General features: G+C 40.1%; 1 long non-coding RNA gene across 1 annotated transcript; it reads left to right on the top strand.

The window, feature by feature from the left end:
- Positions 1-573: 573 nt before the first annotated feature.
- LOC137862583 (uncharacterized) lies at positions 574-19,267 on the top strand. Its single transcript, XR_011100411.1, has 4 exons — positions 574-741; positions 2,139-2,311; positions 13,968-14,091; positions 16,158-19,267. It is a non-coding gene; the product is annotated as an uncharacterized lncRNA (long non-coding RNA).
- Positions 19,268-19,955: the final 688 nt, after the last annotated feature.

Here is a 19,955-nt window from a genome sequence, read left to right on the forward strand (position 1 = left end):
GATTCAGGGGGGGGAATCTTTCCTTCCATGTCAAGGTTGGCAAGTCTGCACATTGGGGAGCTCTGCTTTCTCTTAAAAATTATAAGAATAATCTTCTATGACAGCATAGGTAACCATTTCTAAAGCAATCCTGGACATTTGTTAGTAAACTCTTCTATCAGGGGACATAGGTCTTTGGTCAGTAATGTCAATAACTGCTTGCTTTCTTAATGAAGTTCATTATAATTGGGCTTTTACCTTACTACTTGAGCTTTCTTAGAGGATGTTGAGAAACCACTGCAGCCACAGTAGGTGGGCTGTGTAGAGAAACACTCGCTGGGCTCTTTTGTGCTAGATACTTTTTCTGCAGTTTCAGGTGACTGGACTTTAAGACCTGATGTGCTGTTTTAGCCTGATGTTCTTATAGTCCTAAAATAAGCCAGGTCCACTGAAAAAGTTTGTCATAGTGCTTTGAAAATTCATCTCAATCAAGTAAAAGCAGGTTAGAAAGCTGTTAAAATGTGCAGAAAGAGCTAACAGCCAAGTGACCATGAGTACTTGAAGGCAGTAGACTCTTTCTTTGTCTCAGGTGGGTCCAGAAGATGACATTTTCCAGAGCTGCATGGTGAGAGAATCCACACCTACCACTTTAAAGCACAAAGTCAGGCCTCTGTGCTTTAAAGAGTGTTGAGGCACATCTATAATGTCCTGATGTTCTCATTGGCACAGGTGGAAGACAAAGATTTAAAACTGATATCTCAGGTAAATCAATGGAAATATGGCAAAAAGTGGTAAAATAGATGTTTTCCCATAAATCAGTGAACTATAATACAGCCTAGGTATTTTTCTCTCTTACCCCTGCAAATACTGCATCCATTAGAGGACTGAGCCCCCAAATAGCTCATATATGCATAGTAGCATATGCTTCTTGCATGTGATATTTTTAATCACTGATAGTTTGTGCTCTATTTCACTTATTGTTGCCTTGCATCTAGTTTGGTTGATTGTTTTTTAGGAAGGTTTTAGGAAGGTTAATGATGGAAAGGAGTTTGATTATTTTCAGTTTGCTCATGCCTTTCACATACTTTTTCTTCTCTTTACCTGTAAAAGAAAACAGCAAGCATGGCAGAATCCCATATGTATGACCTGGTGCTGTGCCAGCAAAACCCCACCTATCCAGCAAATCAGATTTTTTTTTACAGTACTTTCCTGAAATATGAGTTTATGAATTTTGAGAAAACATTGTTGGAAGAGCTCTAAGGGTTTGAAAGGGCTTGCTTTGTTTTTATTTGGTTTGCAAAATGCAATTCTTGCTTGCAGCAATATTATTTAGTGATGATCATGGCAAGAGTAATTCCTAGAGTCAGACAGACTCTTGCTATTGAGGTTCTGTTTAATCTTGCACTTACTTTTAAACCATTTTTAAAAGAGCATCAGAGGGGCACTAAGTGCTCAGAACAGCTGGAAAGGCAAAGCTCAGGGCATCACATGCATTTCTATTCCACTTACAGGTGTGAGCTGACTAGCATGACTAAGGGTAAGGATATAAGTGGAAAAGAACATGTGCCATTCTCTTTCCATGTGTACTAATTGTAAGGTACAGATAAGTCTAAGAGGATGGCCGATTTTTTACAGTAATTTTTGCTTAGTTTACTTCTCAAAGTTTGTGTAGAGATCATGCATCTAAATGAGCAATAAGGATGAAGACAGTTGGAGAATCAGACAAGAAAGTCATATCATGTCCAATAGGACCGTATGACTACAGAGAAGCAAAGTGGCTGTAGAAGTGGAAAACAGAGATACAGTAATTTGCACTATGGATAGATTAGTGAAGATAGAAACATGGAGGGATTAGGGTTAAGAAATAGCCAACACTTCTCTGTACATGATGAAAACATAGCATTTGAATGTTGTGTGGTGGAAAATGAAAGATCAAATTACCAAAAGGACTGAATTTCAAAATGTGTTGAAGCCAATGGCTATTGGTACCATTGCTTCCTTTTGACGATATGTACATTCCATGTTGAAGAAGGTGGATCATGGGTTATTTTTCAATTATACCAGAGTGTTTTGTTAGTCAGATGGTTCTAGCAGGTATATAGAAAAACACATAGCTTAACAGCTACAATGGGTTGTATAAAAGAGATCCTCTTTTATAGTTTGTCATGAAGAAAGACTATCTAGTAAGTAATCGAGTCATGGCTGTCTGAATGGAAAAGAACAACTCAGCAACAGGCCCAGGGTTCTTCATCCTCAGCCTTACTGTCATCTTCTGCAGTACCAGCCTTCCCTGAGACTTTTATGTTGGAAATGGGCCTTATCCACTGTCCAGGTAAGTACTTGATACAAACACCAACAAGTTAATTGTGAAAACCTGCTCTTTCCTCACACCCTATAGTAACACATTAGAAGAGCTGTGCAGGCAAGGTACACTGATAAGCGCTTTGCCATACAGGGTAAAATACAATAATGAGAAAAGAGAGTGGCAATATCCAAGCTACCTTCACCATCAACACAAACATGGGTCACCTGCGGAACAGAGGGCCAGACTGTCCTCAAGAGACAAGGGGCTGGACCCTTGTCTCAGCTCGGAGCAGAAAGAGACGTCTGTCCCCGACACCCACAGTGCCACCTACCCCCACAGTGTCCCTGGGAAATAGATTTGAGGCTCTCAGGGAGGTTGTGAAAGAGGCTGAGGGTCTGGACAGTAGTCCGAACCCGGGAGGCAACCCCGAGAAGAGAGTCAAGATTGGGGGAAGTGCAAAACATAAGGATCAGGGCCGGATGGAGCACCTCATTGTAACCAGTGCCACAAAAAAAAGAGTGGAGAGTCCTGGTGATTGGGGACTCCTTGCTGAGGGGCACTGAGGCTCCCATTTGTTGCCCAGATAACCTATCCAGAGAGGTGTGCTGTCTTCCTAGGGCACATGTCAGAGACGTTAGGAAGGCTCTGCCACGACTCATTAAACAGGAGGACTACTATCCTCTTGTAGTCATTCAGGTTGGATCCCGGGAGGCCGCTATTAAAAAAATTAAGAATATTAAAAAGGACTTTGCATCCCTGGGGAGGATGTTGAGGGGATCGGGGGTGCAGGTAGTGTTCTCCTCTGTCCTCCCACTGGGTGACTGGGATGCAGATAGAAGGAGCAGAACAGGACAGGTAAATGATTGGCTGAGGGGGTGGTGTCTGGAGCAGGGATTTGGGTATTTTGATCTTGGGCCATCCTTTGAGAGGCCGGGTATGTGGGCTACGGACAGACACCAACTGAGCAAGTGGGGCACAAGCGTGTTGGGGAGCAAGCTCTCTGGGCTGATTACCAGGGCTTTAAACTAGGTTTGATGGGGAAAGGGAGGGGAGCTAAAAGTGACAGAGAAGGGCTGGGGGAAGTTGTCACTGCTGTCACTGTTGAAGACAGGGAAAAACTTCTGAGCTCTGCCATAGGGTTGTCTGAGGGCTCTTCAGAGAAGGTAGCATTCCTGATCCCCCATCCAGTATCTTCTTCTTGCATCCCCCCAGGGGTAACTGCACCTGCTACTTCCCTAAAGTGCCTGTACACCAATGCACGGAGTATGGGAAATAAACAGGATGAGCTCTAGATCTGTGTTCGGTCACAGGGCCATGATCTCGTTGCAGTCACAGAGACATGGTGGGACAGCTCGCATGACTGGAATGCAGTCATGGAGGGCTATGTCCTCTTTAGGAAAGACAGGCTAGGGAAGCGAGGGGGTGGGGTTGCCTTTTATGTGAGGGAGCAATTAGAGTGTACCTAGCTCCAGCTGGGGGAGGGTGAAGGACAAGCGGAGAGCTTGTGGGTAACAATTAAGGGGTGGGCTGGTATGGGAGACACGGTGGTGGGGGTCTACTACAGGTCTCCAGATCAGGAGGAGGAAGTCGATGAGGCCTTCTATGAGCAGCTGCTAGTAGCCTCACGATCACAAGCGCTGGTCCTCATGGGGGACTTCAATTACCCAGACATCTGCTGGGTAAGCAACTTGGCCAGGCACAAGCAGTCCAAACGGTTCCTACAATGCGTTGAGGACAATTTTCTGATGCAGGTGGTGGAGGAGCCGACGAGGCATGGGGTGCTCCTGGACCTCGTTCTTACCAACAGGGATGGCCTTGTTAGGGATGTGAAGGTTGGGGGCAGCTTGTGATGATGCAACCATGAGATGGTGGAGTTCCAGATGGAACTAGGCAAAGGAAGAAAGGCTAAAAGCAGGATTGCTACCCTGGATTTCCGAAGAGCCAACTTCGACCTCTTCATGGAACCTGCTTGGGAGTATCTCATGGGACAGGTTGCTAGAAGGCAAGGGTGCATGTGAGAGCTGGGCTACATTTAAGCAGCACTTCTTCCATGCTCAGGGTTGGTACATTCCAAGGAATAGGAAATCGGGGAAGGGGGCAGGAAACCCACATGGATGAGCAAGGAGCTCATCAATAAGATCAAAAGGAAAAGGATGGTCTATGAAATGTGGAAAAAGGGCCTGTCCTCTTGGGAGGAGTATAGATGTGTTGTCAGGGCCTGCATGGACGTGACGAGGAAGGCTAAAGCCCACCTAGAGATGAGGCTTGTGAAAGAGATAAAGGATAATAAGAAAGGTTTTTTCAAGTATGTAAACAGCAAGAGGAAGACTAGGGATAATGTGGGTCCATTGCTGAATGAGGGGGGTGTCCTGGTCACGGGAGATGCTGAGAAGGCAGAAATACTGAATGCTTTCTTTGCTTCAGTCTTTGCTTCAAGGACACTCCCCCGGGACTCCTCACCCCTGACAATAGGACAAAGGGTCTGGGAAATGGAGGGCTCCCCCATGGTGGATGTGGGAGTGGTTCAGGAGCGTCTGAGTGGGCTCAATGCACACAAATCCATGGGTCTCAATGGGATGCATCTGTGTGTGCTAAGGGAGTTGGCAGATGTGATCACCGAACCGCTCTCTATCATCTTTGAAAGGTCCTGGAGAACGGGTGAGGTGCCTCAAGACTGGAGGATAGCCAATGTCACTCCAGTCTTCAAAAAGGGCAGGAAGGAGGATCCAGGAAACTACAGGCCAGTCAGTCTCACCTCTGTCCCTGGAAAGGTATTGGAGCAGCTTGTTCTGGATGCCATCTCCAAGCAATTGGAAGAGAAGAAGGTTATGAGGAGTAGTCAGCATGGATTCACCAAGGGGAAGTCATGCTTGACCAACCTCGTTGCCTTCCATGATGGCATCACCAGCTGGGTAGATGAGGGGAGAGCAGTGGATGTCATCTACCTTGACTTTAGCAAGACTTTTGATACTGTCTCCCATGACATCCTACTAGCAAAGCTGAGAAAGTGTGGGATTGAGGAGTGGACGGCAAGGTGGGTTGAGAACTGGCTGACTGGTCTGGATGGAGACCTGTGACTAGCGGTGTTCCCCAGAGGTCGGTGCTGGGTCCGGTCTTGTTCAACATCTTCATCGATAACCTTGATGAGGGAATAGTGTCTGCCCTCAGCAAGTACACCGATGACACAAAGCTGGGAGGAGTGGATGACGCACCAGAAGGCTGTGCTGCCATTCAGTGAGACCTGGACCGGCTGGAGAGATGGGCAGGAAGAAACCAAATGAGATTTAATAAGAGCAAGTGTAGAGTCCTGCACCTGGGAAGGAACAACCCAAAGTATCAGTACAGGCTGGGGGATGACCTGCTGTAGAGGAGCTCTGAGAAGGACCTGGGGGTCCTGGTGGATGACAGGTTGACCATGAGCCAGCAGTGTGCCCTTGTGGCCAAGAGGGCTAATGGGATCCTGGCATGCATTAAAAGGAGCTTGGCCAGCAGGTCAAGGGAGGTGATCCTCCACCTCTACTCTGCCCTGGTCAGGCCTCACCTGGAGTCCTGTGACTGTGTCCAGTTCTGGGCTCCCCAGTACAAGAAAGACAGGGATCTCCTGGAAAGAGTCCAGTGGAGGGCCACAAAGATGATACGGGGCCTGGAGCATCTTCCCTATGAAGAAAGGCTGAGAGACCTGGGTCTGTTCAGCCTGGAGAAGAGAAGACTGAGAGGGGATCTCCTCAGTGTATATAAATATCTGAGGGGTGGGGGACAGAAGGATGTAGCCAACCTCTTCTCAGTGGTTTGTGGGACAAGGGGCAATGGCTGCAAGTTAGAGCACAGGAAGTTCCGCACTGACATGTGAAAGAACTTCACGGTGAGGGTGACAGAGCATTGGAACAGGCTGCCTAGGGAGGTTGTGGAGTCTCCTTCTCTGGAGATATTCAAGGCCTGTCTGGATGCCTACCTGGGCAGCCTGCTCTGAGGAACCTGCTTTGCCAGGGGGTTTGGACCCGATGATCTTTCGAGGTCCCTTCCAACCCCTACAGTTCTGTGATTCTGTGATAACTGTAGGAAATGTAGCCAAGTGTATCGGATCCTCAGCAAATGTAAGCCAGCATAGCTTTCTTTACTCAGAAACCCTATTCAGATTTACAGGGATCTGGCTCTCTGGCTTTTGTCATAGCCAGCCTGAAAACAATGAAAAAAAAAATCCTCTCCTCAACCAACAACACAACACCAAAACATTAGGCCACATTATAGGTTTATCTTAAGATACCAAGCAGCTCTAAGGTGCTTTGCTGGGCATGAAAGTGTGTAGGAATGCTCCACTGTTCTCAAAGACAATGGCAAAAAGAAATCCCATGACTTAAAAGTGTATTTGCACACTGTTAACAAAAGTCTTTTGGTAGACTGCAACCTGTATTGCTGCTAACGTACCAAAGCTGTCTATCTAGGAGCACAGTGTCCAAAATCAAACCAGGGAAATTTCCTTCTAATAGTCATAGTGTAGGAATAATCACTGCCACCTTTGTATCATAGGGATTTCATATCTTTCAACAGATTTTTCTATCATCCTTGCAGTAGTGGTTTGTGAAATGAATGAAGTCCCATAAGTGAAAACATAAGTAGAGTAAGTGACCTTCATACATAGAGGTATAAAATAACAAATCAAGCATCACAACAAGCCAGCAGCTCAGTGTGCACAGATGGAGGCAGACAAAATAAATTAAACCGATTTTGATATCTGCTGTATTCCCCAGTATCTCAGAGGCTCTGAAAATTTGCACAGGTATCTTTTGTTCTATTTTTCAGTTGCTTATACTCAGATTTTTAAAAACCCAGAATCTGCTTAATGGATATTTTCTCAGCCATTTAATGATAAATTGAGGGAAGAACTACTATAAATTCAGTAACTAATTGGGCTGGTAATTTAATCATAAATTAGATGTCAATTTAAGTTTTTTTATTATTATTATTATTTTCAATAATAATATTTACTTTTTTTTGTGCTCTTTAATTTGGATTAAAACCACTGCTTTAAACCACCATCTTAAAACTCAGAAGAAAAAAAAAAAAAAATTATAAAAGGAAGTAGCTGAATGCTAGTTTCAGGATGTTTTTATTAGAATACTTTTAGAATAAATGGTTGGTGAAATATTGTTCTTGTATCTCAGTTTTCCTTACTACTGAGGAAAATCAGAAGCAGAAAAGGAGGTGGTTTCTGGTCACACCACAAGTCTAGAGAATTAGGGCTCGGTCTCTGCTTACTGTTTAAACTAATAAAATGTGTAGGCTCATCGCTCAGTTCAGCGGTGTTGCTTTGAGTAGCTGGAAGCCATGCCAACCCATTCACCCAGCCTGCTTCTAACCGATGTACAAGCCCATAACCTGCCTTTCCCTACCTGTCACCTCAGTCCCAACAGGAAGGAGATGCCGCATCCTTGTGTAAGCAGAATACAGCCAATGTAGAATGTTGTGCCAGAAGAGATTTCTTTATTACAGAGATTCATATGTTTTATAATGGTAACTGAAATGATTTTCCATGCAAATTGTAGCTGTGACACACGGAGCTCAAGAGATTTACACCAGGAAAGAATTTGAACAATACATCTAGAATAGAAAATCAGAAACAGAAAAAAAGAAAAAAAAAAAAAAAAGAAAAAAAAAAAAGGTGTTTTTCATTGTTTGGATTCTTTTGGATTCTTTTAGATTGAATGTTACTAGTTCATATGCTGAATTCCCTGAGTTTCTGGGAGTTTGCATGCCTCTTCTGGGGGAAGGGGCCCCAGCAGAGGCATAAACTCAGACGCACTATTTGGTACCTGGTCCTATGTTTTCATATATCTAATTTCATGTATGACATTTAGCTAACTTAATACTCAGCTACATGACCAGCTGTCTGTGCATGCAGCACTTTTTCTTTCCAAGTTTATCTGTGCTTTTTACACACTTTCATTGTGTGGAGGACTTAAAATAAAGTTATAAAAAGCACTGCTGTTGCATAAATATGACAAAGTTCTGAAACAGAGTAAAAACTAGGTTGTTGCCCTAACCATTCAACCAGCTGAAATGTTTTCTCCCATTAATCAAATGTCGCTGTGTCATTAGCACACTTAAGCAAACAGCTTAATAGGTGGCTTAGTCCTAAGGTGTACAGCCCAGTATCAGAAGAATCCTGCTTTGTAGTCTCTGTCATGAGAAGCAAAGAGTAGGTCATGCTCTAGAAGCTGTTTACAGAAACTGATCAGGGTGTGACATGAAGCAAAGGTTGGTTTTCAGCTCTGTGAGCCTATCAGCTTAGTCGCCTGTTGTTTCTGTGCTGCCCAGGGCTCTGCTCTGCTGGAGACAACATGAGTGTCCTCTGGTGGCTGACAGCCCGCTGCAAGTCCCTTGGGCACTGTGAGCTGCTGAACCAAAATATCCCTTAGTTTTATTTTTTGTAAATCAGATAGTCTTTCTTGCCATGCATGGCTTCAGTATCTCATTTTCTTTGCAAGTATCCTTCTTAAATGCCCTGCCATGACTGAAAACACTGCAAGGTGCTGTGAAGCCTTGCCTCCCTCCCAGCTCCATGCCATGGCCCTACTGTTGTAGTGCTCCTACCGCTGTCTGGGCCAGGGGGACAGGAAGAGTTAAATGACTTTTGCCATGAGATTTTCATAATGACAGGCTGTGTCTATGAAGGCTTGTAACTCAGCTTTCATGCACCCACATCACACAGTACTGTGGGAGCTGCTTTTGCCACAAGAGCTAAGATTATGTAGCAGTTTCTGTCCCAGCCTCGTGATTCCACACATGCACGTTTCCAAAATACTCTGTTCTCGGGGATGAATGTTTTTTTTTATGGACTTGCTCTGTGCCAGAATATTCTGCAAAATCTGTTGAGCTTTTTGGGGGTTACGAGAGGATAGCAATAATTCCCTTCTTATCAGTCAAAACATTCCAACCACCATTTATTTCAGCAAGAAACAAATAAAACTACTGCGTGTCCCACAGTGTGTCTCTTCACACACCTTCTCTTCTATAGACATTCTGCTCTTTCCAGACAGCATTGCTTTCACTTTCCCCACTGAAATAATTAAAACTATCTCCCTCTGCTCTCTTTTCCTTCCAACAGATCTACTCTTCCTTTTCCTAGAAAATCCTTGCTTCTTGTTTTCCCCTCAATCTTTATACCGGCTGCTCCCCTGCTTGGACAGTAGCTGTTACTTCTCCTGGGAAGAAGATCCCATAGTTGCACCATCCATTGCTAAGACCACAAATGAGTGGAATTTGGCCCCATACTGACCACTCGGACAGGACCTTAGGCTCAGGGTTCACAGGAGTGCCCTGGGAGTATTTCAATGCAAAAAAAAAAAAAAAAAAAAAAAAAAAGCAGTGTTTTATTTTATCCTACACCATTTTAAAGCAAAGGGCTGGATTACCTAGGGTCAATATTTGAGCCGCAGTGGTCCCATGGTTTCCACAACAAGTTGGCTGGAATACCCCTGAGGACTGCACCTGTACTGCTTTTTATTTTCCATCATGAGCATGATATTGCCATTCAATTAAGTCAAACTCACCTTCTTCACTCTGCCTGTCACTTGAAGGAACAGAGCTTACCCATCCAGAGCTCAGAGCAGAATCTGGCCCTGTTACTTTTTGGTATCTTTCTCTGTTTGTAAGTTCTGTCCTCTGTACTTGAGCCTGAATGAAGTGGCGGCATCTGACATTTTAAGCCAAGCTCTTTGTAGCATCTCAGAATTAAACACTCTTTCTTGCTTGGTTTATCTTTACTATCAACTGTGATGGATCTACGAGCTCCAAGTCCTTTCAGAAAACATGACTGACAGCAATCACTATATAAAAAAAGCTGAAGAAACCATGCTTTGATGGATTTTCTGTTAGGATTCATAATAGCATGGATTTATAAGAGAGAAAGTAGGTGCTTTGGAGCACAAGATCGTAAAATGCTAATTTCAGTGACACAGTGGTGGACTGAGTAAATATAGAAAGGATTTGTTTTGAAGTTCTTTAGTGTTGTTGGCACTGGTAGCAAATTGCTGGGCAACATTATGTCGCCAAAATCCAGGAAATAGCACAAACATTGAACCACTGTATTTACAGTGACAATAATGAGAGAAGCTTTGGTATTGGTTGGCATCCCCACAAAAGGCACATGTTGGCATGTTCAGGAATGTAAATGATAGATTTGCTGCTTGAAGTTCGTAATTATTTTATCAAACCCAGACTGCAGAACCTGGAGGGACATTGTGTATCCTTAAAGGCAGAGAAGGGGAGAGAGCAAGCAAGAAAAAAAAGTCACTTTGCAAATGACGGAAGGTATCAGTCCCCTGGGTGTGCCTACCACATATTTGTGATTGCTGCAGAATTTGTGGGTGATCTTTTCTGCTTTTCTACCACATCATCATATCTTTAAGTAGCCCTGCAGAAAACAAGTTGCCAACAATCTCTTTTATGTGCTGATGGAAGTCAGATCAATTATTTCCATTTCCTTTCACGGAAGAAAGTAAATCTACAGATCAGGACAGGAAACCACTCATTTGATAAACTATTTCTACACTACTGTACATACACACACACACACACACACACACAACCTCCCCCTTCTTTCCTGCAAACAGACACACACATAACTAAAAACCCTCTCTTTTCTAGACACACAGAGAAGCACATTATTTTCAGCTCACATTTCACGTTTAGATTACTATTACAGAATTACAAGAAGAATTATTTTATTTCCATTTTTTGGAAGAAAAAGAAAAAAGGAAAGATAATGAACATTCCATTTTCAGAAATAAATCTCCCAGCACTGTATGTTCTGGCTTGTAACAGGCTGAGCAACAGAGGTCTGCTACCTTCCCAGCCTGGGCTTTGCTGCCGACTCAACTTTCAATTTAGTACAAGCGTGATGGAAAAAGAAAAAAAAAAAAAAAGTATTTCAAAAGCAGTAATTGTGTGTTTCTGGGGAGAGAGAACAAATTACTAAATCAAATTAGCATTACATTTCATTCCTAGACCCTAGGAGATTCAAGGATTTACATAAGATACTTTCTGAAATTATGTTGTTAGTGTAAACATTAAGATTCTGCACAAAATCCCCAAGAAGTGATGTGTCCTTAACTGATGTCATCATAAAATACATTAAAAAATTACAAAGTAAGAAATGCTTTAACAGCACACTATCTACACAACCATAGTATTTTTTAAAATAAAAATGTAGGCTTTTAATATTTTCTGTAGGATTTGATACCATTATTCCATTCACTGTGTGTGCTAGGAATACTTGCACTGTTTTTTTTTCTGCAGTATCGCTTATCTTTCTTTTCTCTCCTCATGGACAAAAATGTTTGACTCGTGGCTGTAGAAGATTATGTCCAGGCCCCACACAAGATTGTGGAAGTTACCACAGATTTCTAGGCAGGCATCATTTGATTCGAAAAGCTAAAAAAAAGAAAAAGCTCAGCATTACTCCATTTCCCACCCATTTTTTTTCCTCTAGTGACCTCCTCCTTCTTTGCATCACCAAATTCTTTGTAATTCTAACTCACTTTATTATTTTTTTGCAAAACAGAAGTAGAGCAAGATTTCCATGTAGGGCACTGCAGCTCATTGCATGAGTGCTCCTGCCCTTACTGTGCTCCTGCTCCATCCCTGTGCCACAAGGCTTCTTCCAGATCAAGTTTTAAAATTCATTCTAGTAAAAACAGTGGAGCAATGATGAAAATAAAAATAATAATTAAAAAGGCTTCCATGTCTAGGGCATGTGCAACCAATAATTAGTCATTTGAAAATTAATCAAGAGTATAGTGTATAGAGTTTTATTGTAAATGTTATGAGTTTCAGGTCCTCCAATGAACTGCAAATGGTGACAGGAGACATGAAGTTAAATTGTGTTTATGTCTCAAGATCTATAAAGTAGAGTTAGTATTACTGTATTTGTCAAGACATCTGAGGAGCTAAACCACAACAGCAAAAAGAAAAATGGAACATGTTTATTTATTTATTTTTTAATTTAAAGATGACTTCGACAGCTCTAGAAAGCAAGGAGAACAGTAAAACATATATATATCAAAAAAGCTTCATAACTGTAAAAAATATTTTGTGTTGTTTTTTAAAGTAGGACTAAACATTTCTATTTACCCTAGGACTCTATGTGTTTTCTGTGTTTCAGACAATAAATGCTCCCCACATATTTATGTAATTATATGTAATGTATTCAGGAAAACTAATTACTGAAGCAATTTATGTTTGGAAAGTTATCTCTAAAGCCAGAATGGTAGAAACATTTTTATAATGAGAATTCACATCCCACACATAATTTCTTTTATTTAATCTATCTATTTATAGAAACCTATTATATATATATATGTAAGGTGGAATAAATTCAACAGCTGGAAAGTGTAAGAAAAATATACAAGTTGTGTCATAAATGGCTAAAATACTGGTATTTTTATACTCCTTTATTAAAAATAATTATGAAGCTAAACATTGAGTTCATATCAGATACATATGCTATCACTCTCTGCATCCTTCCTCTACTTCACAAATAGACATTTATATTACTGCAATATTGGGAAAAAATGAGCAATGACCCCTTCGTCTTATCTTTTTTTTTTTTTTTTTTTTTTTTGATAAGGAATGTGGACTTTACATTTAAATTTCCTGTTTTCTGTTTATTTGCTGGCACCAAAACCACCTACGTGATTTACATTTTTTAAATTTATTTATTTATTTTTTTTGTGCTCTGTGCTCTTCTAAAACAGAATAAGTAACTCTCTTTTTGGCCCTCTGTTGCAAACCTCTAAAACTGATAACAGCTTTTATATAAATTCTGTGATTAAAAAAAATGTGAATAGGCTTTACAGTTCTGAGAACTTTTTACATATATATAAATTATTAAAAACAAGCAGGATCACTCAGGAAAGTCTTCACTCACTGATCTGCAAGGATCAGCCAGAGAGGGGAAGAAATATGTAGAATATCTAATTATATTCAAATTATATTCATATGAAAAACATAACCCACACAGAATTTTTTTCTCTGTATCACAAAAAGCTTCATTTCCTGCTAAAGTTTCTGGGTGTGCTGCTTAGCTGCTGGTCTTTCTCAAAGGCTGCAATTTTGAATGAGGCAGATCCATTATCCAAATACATATGCTCTCTGCAGCTGCAAATCCAGCAAAATCAAGGGGAGACATCCCAAGGGGAAATCACACATGAAGATCAGGCAAACCAGCTGCACACAGGCACAGCTTCAATGAGACCAAATGAGCCACATCACTTCGCACCAGGAGAAAAGCTGTACTGATGTTTTTATCTGCTATTTTAAAATTGGCACAATCTCTCTCTACAGATGAGTCTCAGTATCTGAAACAGGTAAAACATGTACGTGTCAATAGGTCCATCACTAATAATATGTTATATTGTGTCACAAGGTGTGTTGAAGAAAATCCCACTAATATAACTAGGAGTCATGAACTAATACAAAAAGAGAGAATTTGTTTTATTTATGAGAATTTACCTATGCTCCAAAAATGTGTTGCCATCTCAAAGCTTTCTTTTTTTCTTTCTTGTCAGAGACCCTTTCTATTTTCTTTCAACTTTTCCTCATACTGCAAACACTTTAAGTCCTTGTGCACAGTCATCATTTCAAGTGCAATTTGGATTTTTAATATATTTTTGCTTATTTTCAGGAACTATGGAGAGAAAGACAGTATGAGCAATGGGTGCTGCTGTAGATGATCCGTGCCTGAGCTGTCCCACCAAAACCACACATACCTTCATCACTTTTGTTACAAAATGCAATCAATGCAGCAGGTATGTGTTTATCCATACATACATATCCATTCTCTCCAGTTTATATGACATATTTGTGGTATAATTTTTTTTTTCTGATATCATAATTGTGACTCTGTGAGCTTCCCAATCCTGCAGTTGGAAAGTACGTACAATTTCTTCCTGATTTCCTGAAGAGAGCTTGTGTGAACCAGCAGTCTGTCTTTGAGGAATTAAGAAAATGTAATTACATGCTTAGATATCTTATGCTTCTAAATTGCTTGCTGATAAGTAGCTGCCAAATTTTAGCCCTGTATTCTTGGTTGTCTCCAGCACTGGGAGCTTTGTGGGTGTCAGAGGGACTTTTGGCCCGTTCCCGGAAAGGTGCCAGCTGTGCTTGAGCCAGATGTGCTTCTCACATCTGCCTCTGTATCAAACTGCATGTGTCTTTGGAAACTGAATTTGTTGACAATGAATATGTGCCTTAATTTGTACTTCAGCAGTTTCAGTTAAATTATAGCTCCTCTTTTACTAGCTGTATTCATTCTGCAATATAGGATGAAATTAGTTCTTTAAAAGTTGCTTCTTGGTTAAAGTTCATGTGCAATCATTACCAAAGTTTTTGTCTTAAAAGATCTTTCTTGACTGGCACATACAGAACACAACATATTTAAGCTTGGTGCTTTTATGTCAGACATTCACATAGTAATTCCTTCATATCTCTGTATATTTGTGTACAATGTAAATAGCACATATTTTCCAAACAGCACTTATACTTCAAGCCTAAATCTCCATTTATCCAACAAATAAATTACTCCAACCCTTTAACCCAGAAAGCTAAACACTTGGTTGAAGTGGTGAACCCCTAAGTTAATGATATGGTCTATGCTGACATCACTGGACATGACAGTAATTCCACAGCATAAAACACAGCCAATATAATATCAACATGCAAAGACTTTAGATAAAGTTTAAACTGAACCCCTTTCTGTAAAAACAAAACAAAACAAAACAAAACAAAAAAAAACACTGTTTTCACTGTTTTCACAGTTGAAGTAGTTTGCAAAATTTGTTTATATAAACAGAAATGTCTTTTTTTTTTTTTTTTAGGAGAAAATGTACAAGACCTACACTGAAAACTGATTATTTATTTTTTTAATGACATATGTTTCAATAAGAAATCTATTTAATCATTTTAATTACTCTAATTTGACTTTTACACTGTATTATTGATTATACCTTTTTAACACTGTTACAGAATACAATGACAAAGGACATTCAAAATAGACTGTTTCAGTGGCTTTAAGTGACAATGTTTTGTAGCTTTTGGCTTAATGTTAATATTAATGTTTCAGTTCATTTTTCTGCCTTGCAATACTTCATTTTTGATTCCAGAATAACTATTGAGTGGGAAATTCTGATTTCTGATCAGGAGGAAATTCTTTGTAAACCTGAGGAATTTGGAATTTATATATTTTTATATACTTTCTCTGTGCCTCAGTTTCCCCTTTTGTAAAAAGGAAAAAGATGGTCCTTCCATTGTGAAATACTTTGAGATTGACTTACAAAAATTATTTATGTAAAAATATTTTGCTTTGCTTATCGTGTTCTTATTCTATTTCAGCAAGCCCTCTGTGGACCAGATTCTCAGTAGCATGATGCTACCCAAAAGCTGACTCACCCACTGTACCTCTAACCTTCCTCCTGCCTAAAAAGTCTTTCAATCATGCCACCTCATAACAGCAGCTCCTACCCACTGTCTGCTGTGATTTTTCCCATTCCCTCCCCCAAGGCAGGATGCGGGTAGAAGCCCAGTGAAGACCCTGAGATTTCTGGTGCTGCCTTAACTGAGCCATGGGGCTGCTGCACTGGGTGACTGCAGCAGTCTGGTGTAGACAGTTTCAGCTCATCCCCAGCTCTGGCCTCTCTGCCTCAAGCTGGTGTTCACTGCAGCCATGGCAAGTGAGTAGCAAAAGTTGTCTACAAGCTTGCAGGTCTGATTCCCTCTTTTGGAGAAAGACCAGAAAAAAAGGAAGTCTTGAATATCACGATTGCTTGTTTTTTTAATGTTTCAGTCACTAACTTGACATGTTATGTTCTAAAACTAGATCATGACCTTGCAGTGGCCACATCATTATTACCACACCCAAGATAATGGAGACATCACCCAGAGCTCATCAGGGTCCTGTCCTGTCATCCAGTCAACAGCTGTCCTGAATTAAACTCATAAACAGTCACTCTGGTAAGGCAGAATATTGTTCAGATCAGAAAATGTGTAAGGAAAATATTGCTGTATAAATACATTTTTTGAAAAGTTAATATTTCTGTATGAAATGAGTTTAATACAGTTTAATAACACCAAACAAATATGTTGGAATATATTTGTATATAGTTATTAGCATTCAGTTAGATTCATGTAACTCTAGGAGATACTCTTCAAAATGAGCCCGGCAATACAGAGCATTTGCTTTCTATACTCTTCTACATTCTGCCATCACACATCTATGCTGCAATTTGCCATGTAAAATATTTGCATTATTGCCTTAACTACTATGTGCTTTAATTTAGAGTGGGATGTGACAGGGACTTCGAGGGAGGAGGAGAGAGAAGGGTTTCCAGCTGCACATGTATCATGCTTGCACCCACCTGACAGCTTCTCCAGACAGGGTTGTATGTCCCCTCATCAGCTGGAGCAAGAGGAAGGGCATGCAGCTGGCTTTGTTGTTTCCCAAATGCTATTGCAGCACCATGGGGCACATCAGGATCATGGGGTGTGTTTTGAAACAAAATGGCTCTTGGCTGTGCAAAATAGAAGTAGCTGTTAGTAACAAAATTGTGGGTATCATGCAGCACACATAAACTCATTTACTTAAGCAAAAGCAAAACCATGCAGATACACCTGAGGTTACCTTTTGAACTCTCTGAAATACATAGCAGAAACTAACAGTGCAGTATGCTGATCTAATTGTGCATACACAATGGAAAATGCTTTGCTACATGCTTAAATAAGCTCTGTAGATAAATTGGATGCTATCAAATGAATAAGTTTATACAATCAAAAAGCACAGGAGATTTTGTCTATCCTTTTACTCCAGAAGATAGTTTTGAACAGCAATAAGCAAACCCAACTATACAATGCCAAGAGTATCTAACATCCAGAAACCTGGGAAAACAGGATGTGTGAGAGGCATTTAAGAATACTATAAGGTTGCTGTTAAAGATAAAAAAATAGCAAAAATGCTGTTCAAGTCATATTTAAATTCTACTCCCCATTCTACTCCCCGCTGTTTTCCATTATGTTTGAAAACCCAGTAACAGTTCAGCAGCCTGTCAAAAAACAAACAAACAAACAAACAAACAAAAAACTTTCTGTAAGTGGAAGGGCTGACAAAATTACAGCAGCTGGGTATCTATTCCTCTGAACTTCACTGTGCAGAGCTACAGTGGATCTTTCTGCATAAAGCTAATCAAGGTGGAAAATAAAACTAGGTTTCATTAACAGTCTCTGTCACTGAAGAGTCAAATAATTTTTCATTCTTCAGTTGCATTCAACTACAGAGACATTACTAGTAGTAGTTTTTTCTGTGACAGAGAGCTTTAACAGTGTTTTTTCTTTTTTAGCACTTTGCTTATTGTGCACTCCTGTTGCACCCATTGCTGGTTGCAGATTAACACCTGTTATTGTTTCTACAGAAAATGATGAATGGTGCCATTACTGGCACAGCTTTATGTGAGCAAAATTAAACTTGTGCATTTTAACTTTTGTAGTTACAGTAATTACCACAATTACTTTCAAATTATAGTTTGCATGGACCCTGCACCAAAGCTGAAAAACTGTGAACAACCATCTACCCACATTCTTGGAGAGGGATGTAGGCAAAATGCAAACTGTGGGCTTGCTCCATGCCTCCCTTGAGTCAAGAAAAAGCTATAAGGCACCCGACTAGTTTTGCCCTCAGCTAGCCATTTTCATAATACTCCTCTCTAAGACATGTATAAGGAACTCATATTTCAGTTTATAGCTATATTTGATTCAAATATGAAATGTGTAATTCCAAAGGTTGAGTCAAATCACAAGTGCTTATCTGGATTTTTGAAACCTGACCTATGTGACTGAACTAATGGGCATAGTTGTACTTTGGAGTTAACTACACACATCAGTTGTACCAGCCATTATAGTTCATCTACCAGTCGTTATAGTTCATCTCACCTGGTGTTGACTGTTGAATGTCTGAGCAATCTAGGCTGCTCATCATGGTTTCCTTGGCAGTTACTGGGGATCACTCCACCAAAGACAAATGAGTGGTATTAATGAGAACAGTTGCCCTCCAGAAGTGTCTATTTCTGTCTTTTGACTATAGAGGGAGCCAAGACAACTGACTTAGACTAGAAGCTCAGCTTTTACTTAGACATCTAGCTGAGCAGAAGGAAAACTGCCAACACCAGGTAGTCAGATACTGCCCTTCATCCGGTTAAGCAGCTGTCATACAGTTGTATTTTCTTCTAGGTAAAAGAAGATGTTAAAACAGGGCTGTTTCTGAATGCAAATCTTCTGTGTTTGTTTGTTTTTATTTTGTTTTGTTTTTGTTTGTTTGTGTGTGTGTGTGTTTTTTTTGATCAGGCCAAGTTTCCTACAGTGAGATGTACAGAAATCATAGCCCATACTTTCTGAAAAGTGATAATTGAAAATGTAGTTATTAAGAGATCTAATAATCTTTTAGATTGTTAAACCTATGGCTAATGAAAACATTAATGACCTATTTATCTGTTTGTTTGTTTCCTGGAGCTAACCATGAAACTAGTCATCTTTTCTTTTTTTTTTTTTTGTGGTGAGAACAGAAAAAGTATCTTTGTGATTTAATCTGATATATAATTTTCTCTGAAATACTTTGCATAAAAATTGTTCTTACAGAGAAATGTATTTTCAAAACAAAATAAAATAAAAACACTATTCATATATCATGTGTCTTGGAATTAATCATCTCCATTCATACAAACCAACCATTATATCTTTCTGTTGACAGCACTGTGTTTTCTTTTTCTTTTTTTTTCCTAGTACATTTGTAGCATGTGGATCAAAGGTTTATGGATTCTTGTCTTTTCTTGAACCCAGAAGCAAAGTAGCAACACAGTCAAGTTTTGAAAGTTTGCAAATCATTAAGAAACAAAGCAGACAAAACATATAGTGTTCCTAAGAGACATGAGACATGAAAGCATCTGTGTTGTGATCTACGTACACAAATCTGTTGGGACTAGACTTAGTTGTTTGGTAGGACTTGGAATGCACTATGATTCAGATCTTCTGTTGTAACTTTAAGGAATCAGTCTATATATTTTGTCTCAAATCCTTCAAAATCTATGTTTGTAATGGAGTAGAACCTGTCCACTACTCTGGACTGAACTTCAGATTTTAGGAAACTCTGATCTCCATCCAGATTTCAAGTACATGTCTCATAATACATGTTGTCCTTGAAAGCAAACTCTGTAGATGTTTCCTAGTCTTTGGTTTCTTTACAAACCTGATAAAAGCTATTGCTATTGAAGTTAGTGAGGCTTTGTCACTACCTTCAGGATTTCATTCCTGTTTCTTGCTGTTGTTTTCTTGCTGTGGTTCCCTGGTGACAGTTTATCAGAGGACTCCTTTTCTGCTTGGTTCACCTGACCATGTTTAGCCAGACTCCACACAGTCAGCAAGGTCAGTATCAGGCAGGAAAATGGCAAGTGCTAGCACTTACAGGTATTACTGTCATTCACCTGACTTTTCATAAATGGTTTTACTCAGTGATAGTGCTTTATTAGGGCTATATGAGGTTCCAAGTCAAATGCCTTATATAAGTTATACATCTGTGTTGTTACCTTCATCAGTTTGTTTGACAATACTTATTTTTCCATAAAGTCTTCTTGAC

The sequence above is a fragment of the Anas acuta genome, chromosome 11 (genome assembly GCF_963932015.1).
Source record: "Anas acuta chromosome 11, bAnaAcu1.1, whole genome shotgun sequence".
Taxonomy (NCBI): Eukaryota; Metazoa; Chordata; class Aves; order Anseriformes; family Anatidae; genus Anas; species Anas acuta.